At 39.1% G+C, this 17,767-nt stretch overlaps 1 protein-coding gene across 2 annotated transcripts in view; it reads right to left on the reverse strand.

Annotated features, from left to right (window-relative positions):
* The window catches only part of NFKBIZ (NFKB inhibitor zeta), a 32,629-nt gene extending 18,770 nt beyond the window's left edge, over positions 1 to 13,859 (reverse strand). For both annotated transcript variants that reach the window (XM_065539242.2, XM_005548253.5), the window contains exons 1-2: positions 13,669 to 13,859; positions 12,156 to 12,231 (exon numbers count right to left, since the gene is read on the reverse strand). The gene's annotated coding sequence lies outside the window, so the exon portion shown is untranslated. The remainder of the gene's footprint in view (positions 1 to 12,155; positions 12,232 to 13,668) is intronic.
* Positions 13,860 to 17,767: the final 3,908 nt, after the last annotated feature.

The raw sequence follows: 17,767 nt of genomic DNA on the forward strand, positions 1-17,767 counted from the left end.
TTTAACTGGATGGTAGAAACAAGTGGAAATGCTTCCAAAATTATTTTATGTCAATACTGTACAGACATCAAGACAAATACTTTGGCCCCTTGAATTAGAATCTCCTCATTCTCTGCACTTGGATTATTATAAAACTATTTTCATCTATCTTGTAAATATAAAAACCCAGCTGTCTTTTGCCCAGAATTCTTTGTAAGGAACATAAAATCTTTCAGGAGCTTTCAAAACAGGTATCATCTTATGTGTTGACTTGTTGAATGCTTTCCCTTAAAAATAATAATTTGTTATTATCCCCATAGCAATGTAAAACATACTTCAACATCTCAAGAAACATTTAAACTTCAGGGTATTCTAACAGATTTTTCTAACGCAGATGAGTAAATCAGACCACGTATTTTCAAATTCTAGTTATTCTTCAATATGGTAGTGCTTTATAAATGTCAGGTACTCTTCTAAGTACTGGGACACAGTGGTACATCAGACAAACACTGCTCTCTGTCTTTGTGGAGCTTATACCTGGCTGTGTGAACATTCTGGTCCATATAGTATCCATATAATAGAAACAATTACTATTTCTGAGATATATGAACTCAGTTCTACTGGCACTCATGTACTTCCCAATAGGCCACCTGACCAACCAGGCTATGGCATAGACAGCTGTAGTTAGTAAGTTCTATAAGCTGTTTCCTTACAATGGTGTAACCTATTATTTTGTGTGTTTTAATCTGGAAAGATCAAAAGGTTGTCTTTAAAAGTAATTCTCTAGGTCCTGTTTGCAATAAATTATTAGCACCTGATGTCAAAGCATAGTACACCATATTGAGGAAATTTCTCCAACCAGTAACCTGATCATCATACAGATGAATCAGCAAAAGGTTTGCACATCTCAGAATGTCCTGCTCAGTGCTAAGAGAATAAACTTGATATGCCATTAAGTACTGTATGTATAGTATATACAATGTTGCATATTATGGACTGATTGTGTGAAGACAAAATTAATAGTGTCCCTGGAGTCATCTCTCTGCAACTTGCTTTTACATGAAAGTATCAGAGGAGATGCCATATACCACTTTGTCCTCCTCACAAATATTTTCTGAGCACCCACTATGTGTGAGTGAGTCATCCACCGTGTAAAGTAACTCCACTGCTTCCCAGCAGGTACAAAAGGTCTGTCCTCTGATGGGTGGCACAAAGTCAGGTCACACAGCTGAACATCCCAATAAACGGATGCCTTATAAACAGACCCTGAATCACAGCAATGCTACAATACCCTGAAATACTTTTTCAGCATCCCATCCTTCTAGCCCAGCAGAAATCCAAGTGTATAAACTAAAAACAAAACAAATTTTTCTTCCCCTTTAACATTTCATTTCTAAAGAAATGAAAAGTTCTTCCATTTGATTTCGGAACATATCTACATACTATAAAATGCATATGTTTCATGCAAAATCACATATATGATGGAGTGGTGTTTGGTGTTAGTCTGAAGGGCTACCTGTGTACCACACTCTCTCTCTAAGAGTAATAACCAAAACTCACACAAAACATCCATATGAAACAAGTACACTTTCTTAACTTTCACCCTGTAAGTGGTTCTTAGCTCATGAGGGTGTTTTCTGGTTTCTATTTATAATGATGAACTTTATCCACTACAGACACTTACAGATAAAAATGAGGTAGGTGAGCTTTGTCCAAAAAGGCAGAGAGCATTACAAGTTCCACGGCTTCTTCTGCTTTCTCTGACTTGTTGACAACTCCAGAAGTTTCATTTCCACACATATGAATGAAAGCATCCTCCTAAACGCTGAATGTGGGAATACTGTCAACTCTTGCCTGCTTTAAAGGACACTAAAATCTGAACTGCCTTAAAACAGAATGGTGAAGGACCAAAAAGTATCTTCTAATCCCAACTCCCCTTTCTCCCTCCTCTTTTCCCTCTCCATTCTTCTTTGTGACACTCTTTCCTACATAAATCCGCAGATTCTAGACAGTAATACATAGTGCAAAATTACCCAACCCTGTACGCTTCCACTGTAAAAAATGTACATGCTCTGGGAAAGGATCTCAGTTTTCAGGAAGAGAACTAATGAGCTAATTTACATTGTACTATAAATACATAACATTGTTATTTTCCTGATAATATTTACTTTTTAAGGAGAAAAATCTGAAGGCAATTAACTCCAAAGAACTGAATATTTTACAGTTGAATTTTAGGATCTACAGAAATTAAGTAAAGAAAATTTTTGACCGAAAGACGCTTCACCATTCCTTTGTATGAGGCTTTGGCCTACATGGACCTACAAAGGCCTAAAGCTAAGAAACTTCTAACCATTATACTTTTCCTTTATATTTTGACTTAAACCTTCTGTTTTCCCCTAAAGAAAAGGCTAAATTTGGAAGGTTAAATTGAGCTTAAACTGAGCTCATTAATATAGAAAAGGAGTAAAGTACTTATAAATGTTCAGTACATAGTTGCTTCATAAACATGTTGATTAGAATTTATGTTTTTCAAAACTTTCATATCTAAAATCTTCTTCCCCTTTCCCTTTGTAACACAGATAACACATATTTGTCAAACTAAATGAGGGATATTAATATAATGTTATGTCTATTTAAAGGCATGAATGCATTATATGCCACATTTTTTCAAGAAGAATTTTAATTCTGGAACTTTTAATTCAGAATTTAAAACTTGACGTTTTTTGTTTTGGGGGATTTTAGGAAATTTTGTTTGTTTTTATAAGTCTCTAGGGATTTATACTGAATTTCTGTAAACAAGGACAATAGTGTGTGCCAGACAGAAAGACTAATTATAAAAATGTTTAAGATCTGAGAGGGAGAAATCAGCTTACATCATGTGTAACATATATTAATACCAACAAAATAGTAATAAATCACAGATCCATACTATAATAATACTTTGGAACACTGATAATGTTTATAATAACTACCACTATTTAATATCTACCATATGCAGAATACTATATACTTTATATACATAATCTCTAATGTATGTAACAGCTGGGAGAATGGTCAAGGATGGAGGTAAAATACGCAGTTATGAAATCTTGCCAAACACAATGAATACTAACAGACAAAATACATCAAACATGTATAGCTATCAACAGGAATAATTTTATGAAGGAATAATTTAATATCGGAATTAGTGAGGAAATCTGAATTCTCAGTTACTAAAAGACTATGCAAATTTAATACAAAGTTGATGACAATTATTTATTCAAACAATCACCTTACCTCCCCCAAATTGCTTTTGCTTACATTTTCTGGATACTTTAGGCCAGGAGTTGGCAACTATGGCCTGCAGGCCAAATCCAACCTATTGCACAGCTGTCACCTAAAAATGGTTTTTACATTTTAAAATGATAATATTTTAAATGTTTGTGTAAGTGCCTGCATAATATCCTCCATCTTGTCTCTTGGCCCACAAAACCGAAATTTTTACTATATGGCCCATTACAGAAACCCCTGTTTAAGCAAAAGTGCTTAGAAGCACTGCAGTGTCATGGCTTTGAAGCCTGCATACCCATCTGTGCCTTTTACCAGCTACGTGACCTTGGGCACATCTCTTAATCTCTGAGCCTCAGTTTACTTGCCTATACATTGATCTACAAGTATCTAAATCAAATTTCTAATATGGCATGAGATAATGTGCAATGTATGTCAAGCACTTGACACATCCTAGACACTTAATAAGTGTTAGTTCCCTTCCTGTTCCCATAAATTATTATGACCATTGAGTAAATCTCCCTCTTATTTGTGTGCATATGGCTACAGGGAGTGGAAAATGATCGATTACAGATTGGACAAAACCTGTTAGTCATACCTCGCATCTGCATTGAATTTTTCTCCCAGAGCACTTTCACACATATGCAATCAAACTGATTACAAAGGAGTATAATCATAAAAATATAATAATTGTAGAATTTGTAAGTCAGACAACTATTATAGTGAACAGTTCCTAAAGATGCACTAAACTGGCCATAGGTTCAGTAAACAGGTTCGACGTCCTTCTCTTTTTCTCTCTTTCCAACAAGCGCGCTCAGAATTTCATCTCCTAATCTGATTCTGGATTTTATAGACTTGTCCTGTTGCCCTGCAGAGTGTCCTCTTCCCATCAGCATACATCATTCCGTACAGTGTTAAAGTTCCATAAAATTCTAGCAAACAAGAGTCTAGGGGACCAAAAGTTAATTCGGCAGTAAAGAGGAGAGGATGGAAACCAATAAAGTCCCCCTTTAGTTTTACATGTTCTGTTCAGCTTAACTCTCAGATTCTTTGATCTGTGATTCTCACCCCTGTGTTTTCCACCTGACAGGTATGGCATGCCCCATCAGAAAGGTGCTCTGTGGCCTGTACGATTTTTCTTTTTTTCTTTTTTTTTTTTTTTTTGAGACAGGATCTCACTCTGTTGCTCAAGCTAAGTGCTGTGGCTCAATCACCCACTATGATTTTCAAAAAGGGGATGTGCGGCCCTTGAAAACATTTCGTCAGTGATTTTTTAATAGTCCTTTAAGGAAGAATTCCCCATCTGCTGAAGAACTGCTTTAAATGACTTAACACAGTAATTCTAGTGCCAGGTATACCACTCAGACTAGTGAAAAAGAAAAGCTAGATTTACTGAGAGTCTTCACCTGTATGAAACACAAGTAGATTCACATCTACCTTTGATTATGATCCCTTCGAAAAAGGAAAGAGTAGACTTGGTTTAAATGCCTATCCTACCTAAGGTTGTATCTTATGACTTCATGACACCATCCCATAATTGGCAGTACTCCCCGAGAAAAGAATGGAGAATGGTGTAAACAAATTTCTTATGTTTATATCATCTGGCACCCATAAAGGTACAATGAGATGGGAATCTTTAAATACAGGTATGGTGAGCAAAGGGAAAAGAGACCTCACAGAAACCAAGGACTCCACAAATAACCTATGAACGTTACAAAAAATATAAAAGTAGATACGAATAGATAATCTGATCAAAGTAACCAGAGTATGGAAATGCCTGGCTTTTTAAAGACAGTCATAACTACTTTCTTATAAAGAAATGATGTAGCAGAGAAGGAACCAGGTGATCTTCATCTGGGGAAAGTACAAGTTAAGGGACAACACAGAAACAAACCCAAGTTTTTAGGCTGGATATTTAGAGATTCTCAAATACATGTGTCTATACGTTCATTTATTAAAAGACATTTGTTAAAGAACAAATTTTTACTTTAAGAAAAGATAAAAGGGAAATATCGAGCAATCTAATTATCAAATTAAATGATACTGATTGTAGAAATTCACCTATTCATGGATTCACTCAGTAAATATTTATTGAGTACCTACAATGTTCCGGATACGCTTCCAGATACTATGAATACAGTATTGAACAGAAAGGCCATTGATGCCCTTACAGAGCTTATATTCCACTGGGAAAGACAGACAATAATCAAAAAGCTATATAATATAATGCAGGTGGCCATGATGTGCTATAAAGAAAAGCAAAGCAAGGTCAAGGAAGAAAGCCAGAGGTGCTATTTTACCTAGAGAGTTCCTGGAGCGCCTCCCTACTATCCTCCAAACCAATATGACAACGAAGCAGTTTCAGATCTGAGCATTCTTGTCTCTCGTCCTTTTTGAAGTCTGAGCAATCTCATCCACTTCCACGGGTTCAATTCTGACCTGTGGAGAATTGATTCCTATTACTAGCTCTGACCTTTTCTCTGAGTTCTAATTCCATGTTGCCAAGAGTATAATCAAGTCTAAAATGAAACTTGACATATCCCCCACTCTGTCCCTCTACCCTCACCAAAAGATTATCTTCATTTTTCCAGAAACCCCTAGAGGAATTAAAGATTTGACTATTTCAATTCTTTTATTCCACTACAGAAAAGTGTTAATAGTTCCCTTTCCAAAATGGTTGCCATTCACCCCTTAGTACTCTACTCATTCTAACTACCTTTATGTTTAAGAGTAGCTGGAAGTTTGCTTGAGAAAGCAACGACATTCATGTTTTCCCCTGCTGAACCACAACTCTACCCTGTGAACTTCCATATCAGAACTAAATGTCTGTGCCTGGTTTTCACATCCTCTAAAATCAAGCTACATCAAACCTATCTGTTATGGACTGAATGGTGTCCCCCCAAAATTCACATGTTGAAGTCCTAACCCCCAGTACTGCAGAATGTGGCTATGTTTGGAGGCGGCGCCTTTAAAGAGTGTAAGTTAAAATGGGCTGTTGGGGTGAGTCCTCATCTAATCTGACTGGTATCCTTACAAGAGGGAAGAAACACCAGGGATGTCCATGCACAGAGAAAACGCCATATGTGAGGACGTAGTGAGAAGGCAGCCATGTACAAGTCAGGAGAGAGGCCTCAGGAGAAACCAAACCTGCCAAGACCTTATCTTGAACTTCCAATCTCCCAGAATAGTGAGAAACAGATTTCTGTTGTTTAAGCCACCCAGCCTGTGGTATTGTATTACGGCAGCCCTAGCCAACTAAAACATTATCCCATCATACTTCTATCTCTGTTCTTCAACATGCAGTCCTTATGAGTATCTTCTAAAATAGCACACTAATTCTTGCCCCCAAATTTTTACCCAAGCTAGAATTCTTGCCTGTAATATTCTTCTCCCCTTGATTAAAAGCATGGGGTTCTGAAGTCAAACAAACCTGGGTTCAAATCCAAGCTCCATTCACTTAATAACCATCCAACTTTAATTAACTTCTCTAAGACTGTTTTCTCATCCATAAAATGGGTATATTAACTGAATTCAGCCAGTAAGTAGGTTAGATGTGGTAGTATCACGAGATGCCTAGCACAACTCCTGGCATATAATATACACTCAATGATGGTAGTTATAATTATTATTCAATTTTCAAAGTTCTAATTAATACTTTATTGTTAAGCATTTTGGCCTCTTTGGACCATCGGCCCAACTTGAAGAGAACATAGGAGAAAAGGAGGACCACAGGGTCAAGTCTGGAACCCTTCAGGGCCTTGATGCTGCCTGCAAACAGTGGGCAGCTGATGTGATGGGGAGCCATTCAGGGGTTTTAAACAAGGTAAAAACACGATCACAGTGGCAGCTGTGTGCAAGTGATCAGCAAAGCCTCTGCAACAGTCAATGTGACAGGTACTGGAGGTCTGAACTGAAGTGGTGCTCCTGGGCATGGAAAGAGGGGAACTGTTTAGAGATTTCACACATTTAATCTATAGGACCGGCAAGAGACTGAACACAGAGAGAGAGGGGAGGGGCCGGGCGTGGTGGCTCACGCCTGTAATCCCAGCACTTTGGGAGGCTGAGGCGGGTGGATCACCTGAGGTCAGGAGTTCGAGGCCAGCCTGGCCAACATGGGGAAACCCCATCTCTTCTAAAAATACAAAAACTAGACAGGCGTGGTGGTGGGTGCCTGTAGTCCCAGCTACTCCAGAGGCTGAGGCAGGAGAATTGCTTGAACCCGGGAGGCAGAGACTGTAGGGAGCCAAGATAGCACCACTGCACTCCAGCCTTGGCAACAGAGTGAGACTCTGTCTCAAAAAGAAGGGAGAGGAGAGGAGAGGGGAAGGGAGAGGAGGGGAGGAAGAGAGATGAGGGTCAGAGGTAACTCCAAGGCCTTGAGGATTACAGTGGTGGCACCAAGAACAGAAACAGGAAAGCCAACTGAAGGAGAGTGGGGGAGGCACCAAGTCTGATTTTAACCTTCACATTCGGTTCACTGCACTGCTCCTGCCACTCTACCTCACCCCTTATCTGCACTGTGATTGGGGAAGTCTCTGTGCCCTTCCCATCCAGTAAAATTGCAAGAAAGAATCTAAAAATTAATTCACACCAAGGTATCAACAGTAACCCTTCTTAAAGGTTATTTGCATTTTAAGAGAGGCTCCCAAAAATGAACAACCACGAAGTTTGGAGAGCCGACAAACCTAAGTGAGGTATGGGGTGGAGAAAGCATGTCCTTTAACATTATTATCACTACCCAGTTCACCTCCTGCCTGCTACAATTTGGCTGCAATCTGTCACTCTGCCCTAGATTTTGACATTAGTGTTGGGTTTAACAATCCCTTTCTTATCTAAATGCTGGATACTGTTCAATACTAGAGGTAAACACACACAACTGTTTTCATTGGCTGTTTACAAGATATGAAACCTTACCACAGAAGAGCAGGGTTGGGAAGGTCCATGATATATCAGCCTCTGCCATCTTTCAGACTGTTCGTCTCTCATGATACTAGAAATTCCAAGGGTAAATTTGGCAGCCTTGCCCAGTGATCACTTTCAGTTTCTTCAAACTCTTACCTTCCACCTCAAATTAAACGCACCTCCTTTCCCCATAGCAGAGACACAACATGGAAAGTTCTTATGGCCCTCAGAACAACTTTTCACAACTGTTATAATTAAAAAATAAATCAACCTTTCATTTTTTTTCCATCCTGGGTTATTTGTTCAACCAAAATTTATGAAGTCACCCTGTGCTATGCTGCAGAGGTAAGGGAATGGGTGTGGAAGGGGAGGAGAAGGGCAACAATCAGAACTCACACAATTCCTATCTTCAAATTGTCCTCAGTTCATCTTCATTCACAAGACCTAATCCCCACATCTGTGGATCATCTTTGTAGCTCTGGCCCTTTTAAACCTCCAGCAAGCCTCCCTAGGTTTAAGATGTGGAACTCTACTGCCAGTGGTCCAAATTTCCAAAAAGATCTGACCCACATGGAATCTAAGTGCACTGCCTCAATGATTCCCATAGGAGTTATTCCCAACCACGCACATCTTCGTAAGTGTGTGCACTGTAGTATGTGGCCATGCAAGGGTGAATAAATAGGAGACGTTGTTTTAATAGTGGTGCTGAATCATTCAGCAGAATTACTCAGAACTTCGTGTCATTTTCTGTCACATATTCACGGTGTATGCACTTATTCACTGCACCCTGCCAAATACTACACAAAATGAATTAAAAAGAAATTCATCATGGTGCAGCCACTGTGTAGAATAGTATGGCAGTTCCTAAAACAATTAAACATAGAATGACTTGATATATCCCCAAAAGTAATGAAAGCAAGGATTCAAACAGATACTTGTTTGTTCACAGCAGCCATGTTCACAGCAGCATTGTTCACAATAGTCAAAAGATAGAAACAATCCAAGTATCCATGGACAGACGAATGGATAAACCAAGTGTGGTAAGCACACTTACACACATGCTGGAATAGTATACAGCCTTAAAAAGGAAGGACATTCTGACATTTATACAACATGAATGAACCTTGAAAATATTACACTACATGAAATAAACCAGTCATAAAAAGATAGGTATTATATGATTCCACTTATATAAGGTATGTAGAGTCATTAAATTCATAGAGACAAAAAGTAGAAGGGTGGTTGCCAGGGACTTGGGGGAGGGAGGAATGCAGAATTATTGTTTAATGGATATGAAGTTTCAGTTTGGGAAGATGAAAAAGTTCTGCAAATGGCTGGCAGTAAAAGTTGTAATATGAAAAGTACTTAGTGACACTGAACTGTACACTTAAAAATGGATAAGATGGCAACTTATGTATCTTTTATCACAATTTTAAAAAATATTTTTAAAGCATTTAAGGATATAATAGAATAAAACTTTCCTGAAATAAAGAAATATAAAGCCAGGCATGGGGACTCACACCTATATCCCAGAACTTCGGGAGTCCAAGGTGGGAAGATCCCTTGAGGCCAGGAGTTTGAGACCAGTCTTGGTAACATAGCAAGACCCCATTTCTACAATAAAAAAGAACAAAGAAGCTTGGCATGGTGGCATGCACCTGTAGTAGTCCCAGCTACTGATGAGGCTGAGGCAGGAGGATCACTTGAGCCCAGAAGGTAGAGCACACAGTGAGCTATGATCATGCCACTGCACTCTAGCCTGGGTGACAGAGCAAAACTCTGTCTCAAAAAAAAGAGCAAATCTTTGTGTGGCTGAGGCAGGTGGATCACTTGAGGTCAGGAGTTCAAGACCAGCCTGGCAAACATGGTGAAACTCCATCTCTACTAAAAATACAAAAATTAGTCAGGTGTGGTGGCATGTGCCTGTAGTCCCAGCTACTCAGGAGGTTGAGGCATGAGAATCACTTGAATCCGGGAGGCGGAGTTTGCAGTGAGCCAAGATGGGGCTACTGCACTCCAACCATGGGTGACAGAGGGAGATTCTGTATCAAAAAAAAAAGAAAGGAGACAGAGAGAGGAAAAAGAAGAGGAGGAGAAGGAGAAGAAGGAGAAGGAGAAAAAGGAGGAGGAGGAGGAGGAGAAAAGAGAAAAGAAACTAAAAATGTTCCTCCTCTGGAAACCAGTACTTTTAAAATCCATGAAAAATGAGGATGTAGACACAAAGCAAGACACAAAAAGACAACAAACCACAGAAAAATCTTTTGACCTCAGTTGAATAAGTACATGCAGAGCATTTACAACGGCATGTCTCAACCTTTCTTTCAGTATTAGACCCGCTACGGAGTCTTTTTAGACATCTTTTTCCTAATCATCCCCTGATGAAAGTTTAACACCACAGATATACTGTATATCTATTATGTACTATGCTCCCTTTCGGGGTCACAAACCATTGTAATAGCTAAGATTTTTCCCTGAAGAACCGATTTTTACCCTCTTGGAGATAATATCACCCTCTCTGAGAATGCATGATTTATAGTATCAGACCCTCTACAGATTCACAGTAGTAGGCTGTCTAGCAAACTTGACTGAAACAATCAGAGGACTGGGGATGCATATAAACTACTCAATGCTAAAATGTATCCAAAAGTCTTCTACTAATATTAAAAGTGCCTGCATGTTGCTAAATATCTGAACAAACAGTGAAAAAATCATTTTTAATATCTCCAAATATCTGGAGGTTGGCATTTTATAGATATAACATCTAGGTAATTAACAGTATTTTGATAAGTTTAATTCAGATATTTGGTATCATATATACAGAACGTAGCATTGTGATTATTGTTTAATATAACCATGAAAGAATTCACCATTTGTCGTGGTGAAGTCTATCAAAAAGACACATGCACCTGTATGTACATTGCAGCACTTATTCACAATAGCAAAGACATGGAATCAACCTAGATGCCCATCAACAGTGGACTAGATAAAGGAAATGTGGTACATATACACTGTGGAAATCTACACAGCCATAAAAAAGAATAGAATCATGTCCTTCGCAGCAACATGGATGCAGCTGGAGGCCATTATCCCAAGTGAATTAACACAGGAACAGAAAACCAAATACCACATGTTCTCATTTATAAGTGAGAGCTAAACATTGGATACTCAAGGACATAAAGATGGCAACAAAGACACTGAGGACTGCTAGAGGCGGGAGGGAGGGAGGGAGGCAAGCAAGGGTTGAAAAACCACTATGATCAGGGCCTGGGTGATGGGATCAGTTGTACCCCAAACCTCAACATCACGCAATATACCCAGGTAACAAACCTACACATGCACCTCCTGAATCTAAAATAAAAGTTGAAGTTATGAAAATAAATAAATAAAATAAAGCTAATTACAGCTACCTAAAATGCTGTAGGGCTAAATGAGATCTTGCTGGTAAGCTCCCAAAACAAGTGTTTAATAAGTGTTCATTCCCAATCCACTAACTCCATCAGTAGCAGTAAATATTTTCATTCACTATGTTCGAAAGGAAGGTATTTTACTTCACAGACAATCCCAAATTAAAGGAACAGAAAGTGCTTTAATCAGAAACCACAAATGCTAGCTTTAAGGAGCCTCTTCACCAAAACTATGAGGGGGCATGATGCTCTCCAAGCCTGTTAAAGATTACTTAACCCTGAAACTGTCAGTAATCAGAGAGCTGATTTCCCCTCTTAGATGTATTCGTATGTCCTCCTGCTATGGAAAATAGCAGAAATTCAACAAATTGGTTTTAAAAAATACTACTAAGCCACACACACATACACACAAAAAAATCTTAGTTCTCATGAAATCACAGTAAAATGCCTATAAGTAAAATTCAGAGTAATTTTGCAGCAACTTCAAAAAAACGGCTAATTTAAGAAAAGAATCTTAGAAAAATCCCGCCACTCTCTTTGACATCAGCCAGGGGCTAGGTAACACCTGGATGCTACTCGTTTAGAAATATCAGCCCTTCTCACCCTCGGGAGTTCGGCATCAGGCCAAGAAAGCCAAAAGGTGAAGTTCAGCCAGGGCCCTCGAGATCTTCCTGTTAACCTGGGAGAAAAAAATCAAGAGGCCTCCAGTTCAGTGTCAGCTATGAGTCAAAAGAAAATGGTGTTTTCAGAAGCAATTCATTGTTGGTCTCAGAACAATTAGAAAATCTTTCCCCTCAGTAATGCTTTCCATGGCTTTGTAGCTTCTGAAAGGGTTTCTTTTGCTCTCTGAGAGCAGGGTCTGTTTCAAGGCAAGAAAAGAGAAGGGTTTGCTTCCTTTTCCTCAGTGAGGAAAAGTCTGTATCTGAACAGCTGGATTATGCTGACCTCGGTCATCACCTCCACACTGGAAAGGATGCTGCCAAACGTTTCCCGTCATCTGCGCTGTGCACTGATGTCATGTGCTAACTCCTCTCAGACTGACTCTTCTGCCACCGCAGTGCTCCACGCCTGTACCCTCCCCAACTGTGTCTTTGACCTCAGCAGGATGATGTTAGAAAGACGGTGGGGAGGGGTGGTGGACTATACATTGTATTTTGAAGCCAAATAAAAAGACTGCAGGGTTATCTGCATGTTTAGATGATCTGTGTGGCTGATGCCCTGCTCCATCTGGGATTATGTTGGGTAGTGAATGAGACTTGGAAACTTTTCTCTCCTTTTATTGTTTAAACAACCTACTGTCCAACAGAAGCAAAAAAATATTCCACCCAGCCAAATATTTCTTTAGATGTCAGATTTAAATAGAGGGAATATATATTACCAAATGCTTAAAATTTATATAACTGTCATCCTCTTTGGACAGTACCTTCAGCCACTACAGCAAATTCACTAATCCCAATGAAGAGAATCTCTAATCCATTCTATTTAGAAACGTGCTTTTATTCAAACAAACCCCTTAACAAATACAGATTATCATGAATCTGGGGGTCCAGTCAAATCATCAAATTTCAGGTTTTCCTCATTCATAAAATGGCTATTCATACATTTTAATTTTACAGAAGTAATGTAAGAATGAATGAGGGCATGCTATAAAGTACTTCAATTTACTCTATTTTCCCATAAAGATATGGTTTCATGTCTACGCTTGGTGGGAAAGTATACCTCTAAACCCACACATCAAATCTCCTGGGAGGCTTCTGCCTCGGGATATCATAGTTCTAGGTCACTGACAGAAGATACAGTGTTACATTAGATTTATGATACTTCATCACCCATTCTATCGATCTCCTCCATTAGTATCTTAGTCCTTCTTGGGCCTTTAAAACAAACAGACATGATTCTTGCTATTACTAAACTACAAAAACATCCCTGATGTTCTTTTTCCAAAAAAACTATCCCCCAATATTTTGCCCCAAAGCAAGTATGGCTACTCAAACACAAGAGAGTGACTCCAAAGTTAAGAATCTGACTATGGGAATAGGAAAGAAAAAGAAAAAAAAAAAAAAAAAATCTTAGCATTTAAGATATTTTAATAAAACATCAAATAATAAAAATATACCTTTGTGTTTGAAGAGTCAAGTCAAACAAATACGTAAGAGGAAATCAATTGTTTCCAGCTCTAATCAGCGATAATAACCCAAGTACGTGACAGCATGAGAAAGACGATCGGTTTCCTTTTGAGGTTACATGATAAGCAGCAGCTAACAGCCTTTTTCTCTAAGAACTCGCCATCTGACCTCGTGGCAAGAGGAAGCTCGCCCCTCGCACTGGCGCCCTTTATAGCGTTCGCTTTCAGTTCACCACTCGAGTGAGGACGGGGGCGGGGGAAGCTAAGAGCCTGTTTTCTAAAATACAGAATACGGTCATCCTCTCGTTCGAACTGGGTTGCGTGGGCACTGAGAACGGCCAGAGGAGGCAGGGAGCGGGTAGCGAGGACTAGGTTTGTGGATTTTTTTCTGCATACTGGAAATTCCCAGGCCAAAAAGGTACCGACCCGAGTCCCGGACATTCCCCTCGAGGGCCGGCTCCAAGACCTGGACTGGAGCCGCAGGGAGGAATCAGAGGCAACATCTTCAAACAAAACTTTTTCCTTAAAGATGTCCTTTTAAAATGTTCTAGTGAATCTCCTGATGGGCGTTAGAGTTGCCTCTCATCAGATTCACTTCATCTTATTTCACTTTTTCTGTGTGGCCCCTAACCGTGGGGGTGCAGTGGGCGGGTGGAGGGAGTTACCTTTTACAATACAGCTTTTACAATATGGCAATCAAAAAGTAGTATCGCTATCATGTGCCTTCATTGACTAATTAAAGGACAAGGAATCTGTGGCATAAATAAAGCAATGGTCCTGTAACATGAAGATCACTTTATTTTCAAGGGGTAAGGGGAATGGTAATGGGGTAGATTTAACAGCAAATGAACCACTGCACAACACTGAAAGGGTTTCTCCTATGACATTTAGTTTCACTTCTTTTCCATTTAGGACACCAGCTGCTGTAATCTCGGTACTACTTTTTTTTAAGTTATCTTCCCCAAGCAGTGTTACAATCCAGTTGGAATGGGCATTAGATGTACACATCATTAGACTCTTAAAACTAAAAGAGGACCAATAGCCTCTCATTTAACCAGAATATTAAAAAAGAAAATATATGTACACACATATAAATATATTTAAGTTCACACTTTATTTTTTATTTATTTATATATTTATTTATTTATTGAGACAGTTTCACTCTTGTTGCCCAGGCTAGAGTGCAATGGCATGATCTCGGCTCATTGCAACCTCCACCTCCCAGGTTCAAGCAATTCTCCTGCCTCAGCCTCCTGAGTAGCGGGGATGACAGGCATGTGCCACCATGCCCGGCTCATTTTGTATTTTTAGTAGTGACAGGGTTTCACCATGTTGGTCAGGTTGATCTTGAACTCTTGACCTCAGGTGATCCACCCACCTCGGCCTCCCAAAGTGCTGGGATTACAGGCATGAGCCACCGCGCCTAGACCACACTTTTTTAAAAAGTTAAAATATAAAAGCACTTTTAAGAGACAAGTTAGACTGAAGGTGGTGGAGTACAGTGCTCTCCTAGCTTCTGTGTCCTTTAAACTGCTGCCCTTAATCATCCTCTTATCTTCCACCACCTCCACTCCCCTAGGATTCCCAGGTCCCCTTAGCACTCAAGGGGCTGTGGTCTCACCTTCAAAAGAAAAACAACTTCAAAATTTTATTTATTTGCACACTGAGGTGTCAAGAATCCTAAGTACACTAATACTACATTGTAGACATAAACCAGGTAGAATAATGCTTAACACAAGAAAATAAATACACTTAAAGTGGAATTTCTGGCATTAGTGACTAGCTGAGGTTAAAAAGCTGAATTTACCCAGAACCCACAGAGATAATGCTGAGCAGTTTTTTAGAAAGTTGGGGAGGCTTATTTCTGTCATTTCCCTTGGGTGTTTATTTCCCTGTACCTCTCTCAGTGATCACTATTTCCCTGAACAGGGTCCAGAAACAGACTCATTTCTGGCATGTAACACATGAATATGTAAAGGCTTACCATATTTATTCTTGTCAAGTACCCTGATTTACCAATCTGCAAACTAAGTTTTCAGATTGATAAATGTGAAACTGGATTCAGTTATTAAACTGGATCAACTTTCAATCTGAAACTTAATAATTGAATCCAGGAAGTGTCAGTTAAGTGGTCTTAATTAAAATGATAGTTATTCAGAATGGCAAAATGAATCATACTGGAACACCAAAGGTCAGTTTTACATTCACTAAAGAAAGGTGACTTTTGGTAGGATAATTCTATAAAATGTAATTTGCATAGAAAGGCTTTATTATGGGTTCTATCACAAATAGCATCAAATCAATCATCTCAGTTCTGAAACATGAGACTCACTACATTAAATTGTCATTCCAAAATAGAAATTCGTATTTTAAACCACTGAAATTGATATAAACCACTGCTTTTTATTTTATTTTATTTTTTTTGAGACGGAGTCTCGCTCTGTTGCCCAGGCTGGAGTGCAGTGGTGCGATCTCGGCTCACTGCAACCTCCGCCCCTCCAGGTTTAAGCAATTCTCTGCCTCAGCCTCCGGAGTAACTGGGATTACAGGCACCTGCCACCACGCCTGGCTAATTTTTTTGTATTTTTAGTAGAGACGGGGTTTCATCATCTTGGCCAGGCTGGTCTTGAACTCCTAACCTCGTGATCCACCTGCCTCGGCCTCCCAAAGTGCTGGGATTACAGGCGTGAGCCACCATGCCCGGCCCACTGCTTTAATATTGTAAACCTAAATGTCTAACCATAATGACCAACTTATCTAATAATGAAAACTGCAGTAGCAGTACTATTAAGTAGATCTTTATAATTAACTTATGAAGACTATTTAACATAGAAAAATATTTATATGTAAAAAACACAGACCCAAATTACATATTCTCTATAACTATATGGTTAAAAAACCTGCAAGAAAATATACCTAAATGCTAATGTTCATTGCATTCAGATGATAGAATTATGGATTTTATGCATACATTTTTCTTCTGGATTTTATAGTTTTTAAAAATTATGATGTCCCTTATATTTATACGGGGAAATATATATTTAAAACAAACTATTATTTGGCTACCATGCTAATATTCACAACCATATGGCACTAGCCTAAAATAAACTTTTCAGAAGAAACTATTCTATCTAACTATTCTGGGAAATGTTTAAGTGGTATAGTAATCTCTATCAAAATTTCCACACCAGAGTGAAGAAAGACAAATCAGATGTGGGATGAAAGTTGTTCTCACTGATATGTGAGAGCTAAATGATGAGAACACATGGTCACATAAAGGGGAACAACACAAACTGGGGTCTATTGGAGAGTGGAGGGTAGGAGGAGGGAGAGGATCAGGAAAAATTACTAATGGGTACTAGGCTTAACACCTGGGTGATGAAATCATCTGTACAACAAACCCCCATGACATAAGTTTACCTTGAAACACACTGGCACATGTACCCCTGAACTTAAAAGTTGTTAAAAAAATTTTTTTTTAAAGAGAGATGAAAGTGACTGAGAATACCTCAAGAAGCTGTGTCACCAAATCTTTAAGAACTATGTCACCAAATCAAAAAATAACAGAAACTAGACAAGATCATAAGAAAGCATTTGCACAATCAAGTGGCAGCATTCCAAACCACTGAAGGAGTAATGCCCTCTTTCTTTTTAAAATTCTCCTGGGAAAATTACCGCTCAGCCTCCTTTACAAATCCTTGAAGAAATGTCTAGAAGTTCTTTCATGAAAAGAAAAACTCTGGGCTGGGCACAGTGGCTCACACCTGTAATCCCAGCACTTTGGGAAGCCGAGGTAGGCAGATGGCTTGAGCTCAGGAGTTTAAGACCAGCCTGGACAACATGGCAAAACCTAGTCTCTACAAAAAGATACAAAAGTTAGCTGGGCATGGTGGTACATACCTGTAGTCCCAGCTACTCAGGAGGCTGAGGTAGAAGGATCGCTTGACCCCAGGAAGTCAAGGCTGCAGTGAGCCATATCATGCCACTGCACTCCAACCTGGGCAAAAGAGCAAGACTCTGTCTCAAAAACAAATAAATAAATACAAACCCTTCTTTATGAAAGTCTCACAATTTTAGCTGAAAAGGGATA

This window comes from Macaca fascicularis, chromosome 2 (assembly GCF_037993035.2).
Source record: "Macaca fascicularis isolate 582-1 chromosome 2, T2T-MFA8v1.1".
In the NCBI taxonomy this organism is placed as follows: Eukaryota; Metazoa; Chordata; class Mammalia; order Primates; family Cercopithecidae; genus Macaca; species Macaca fascicularis.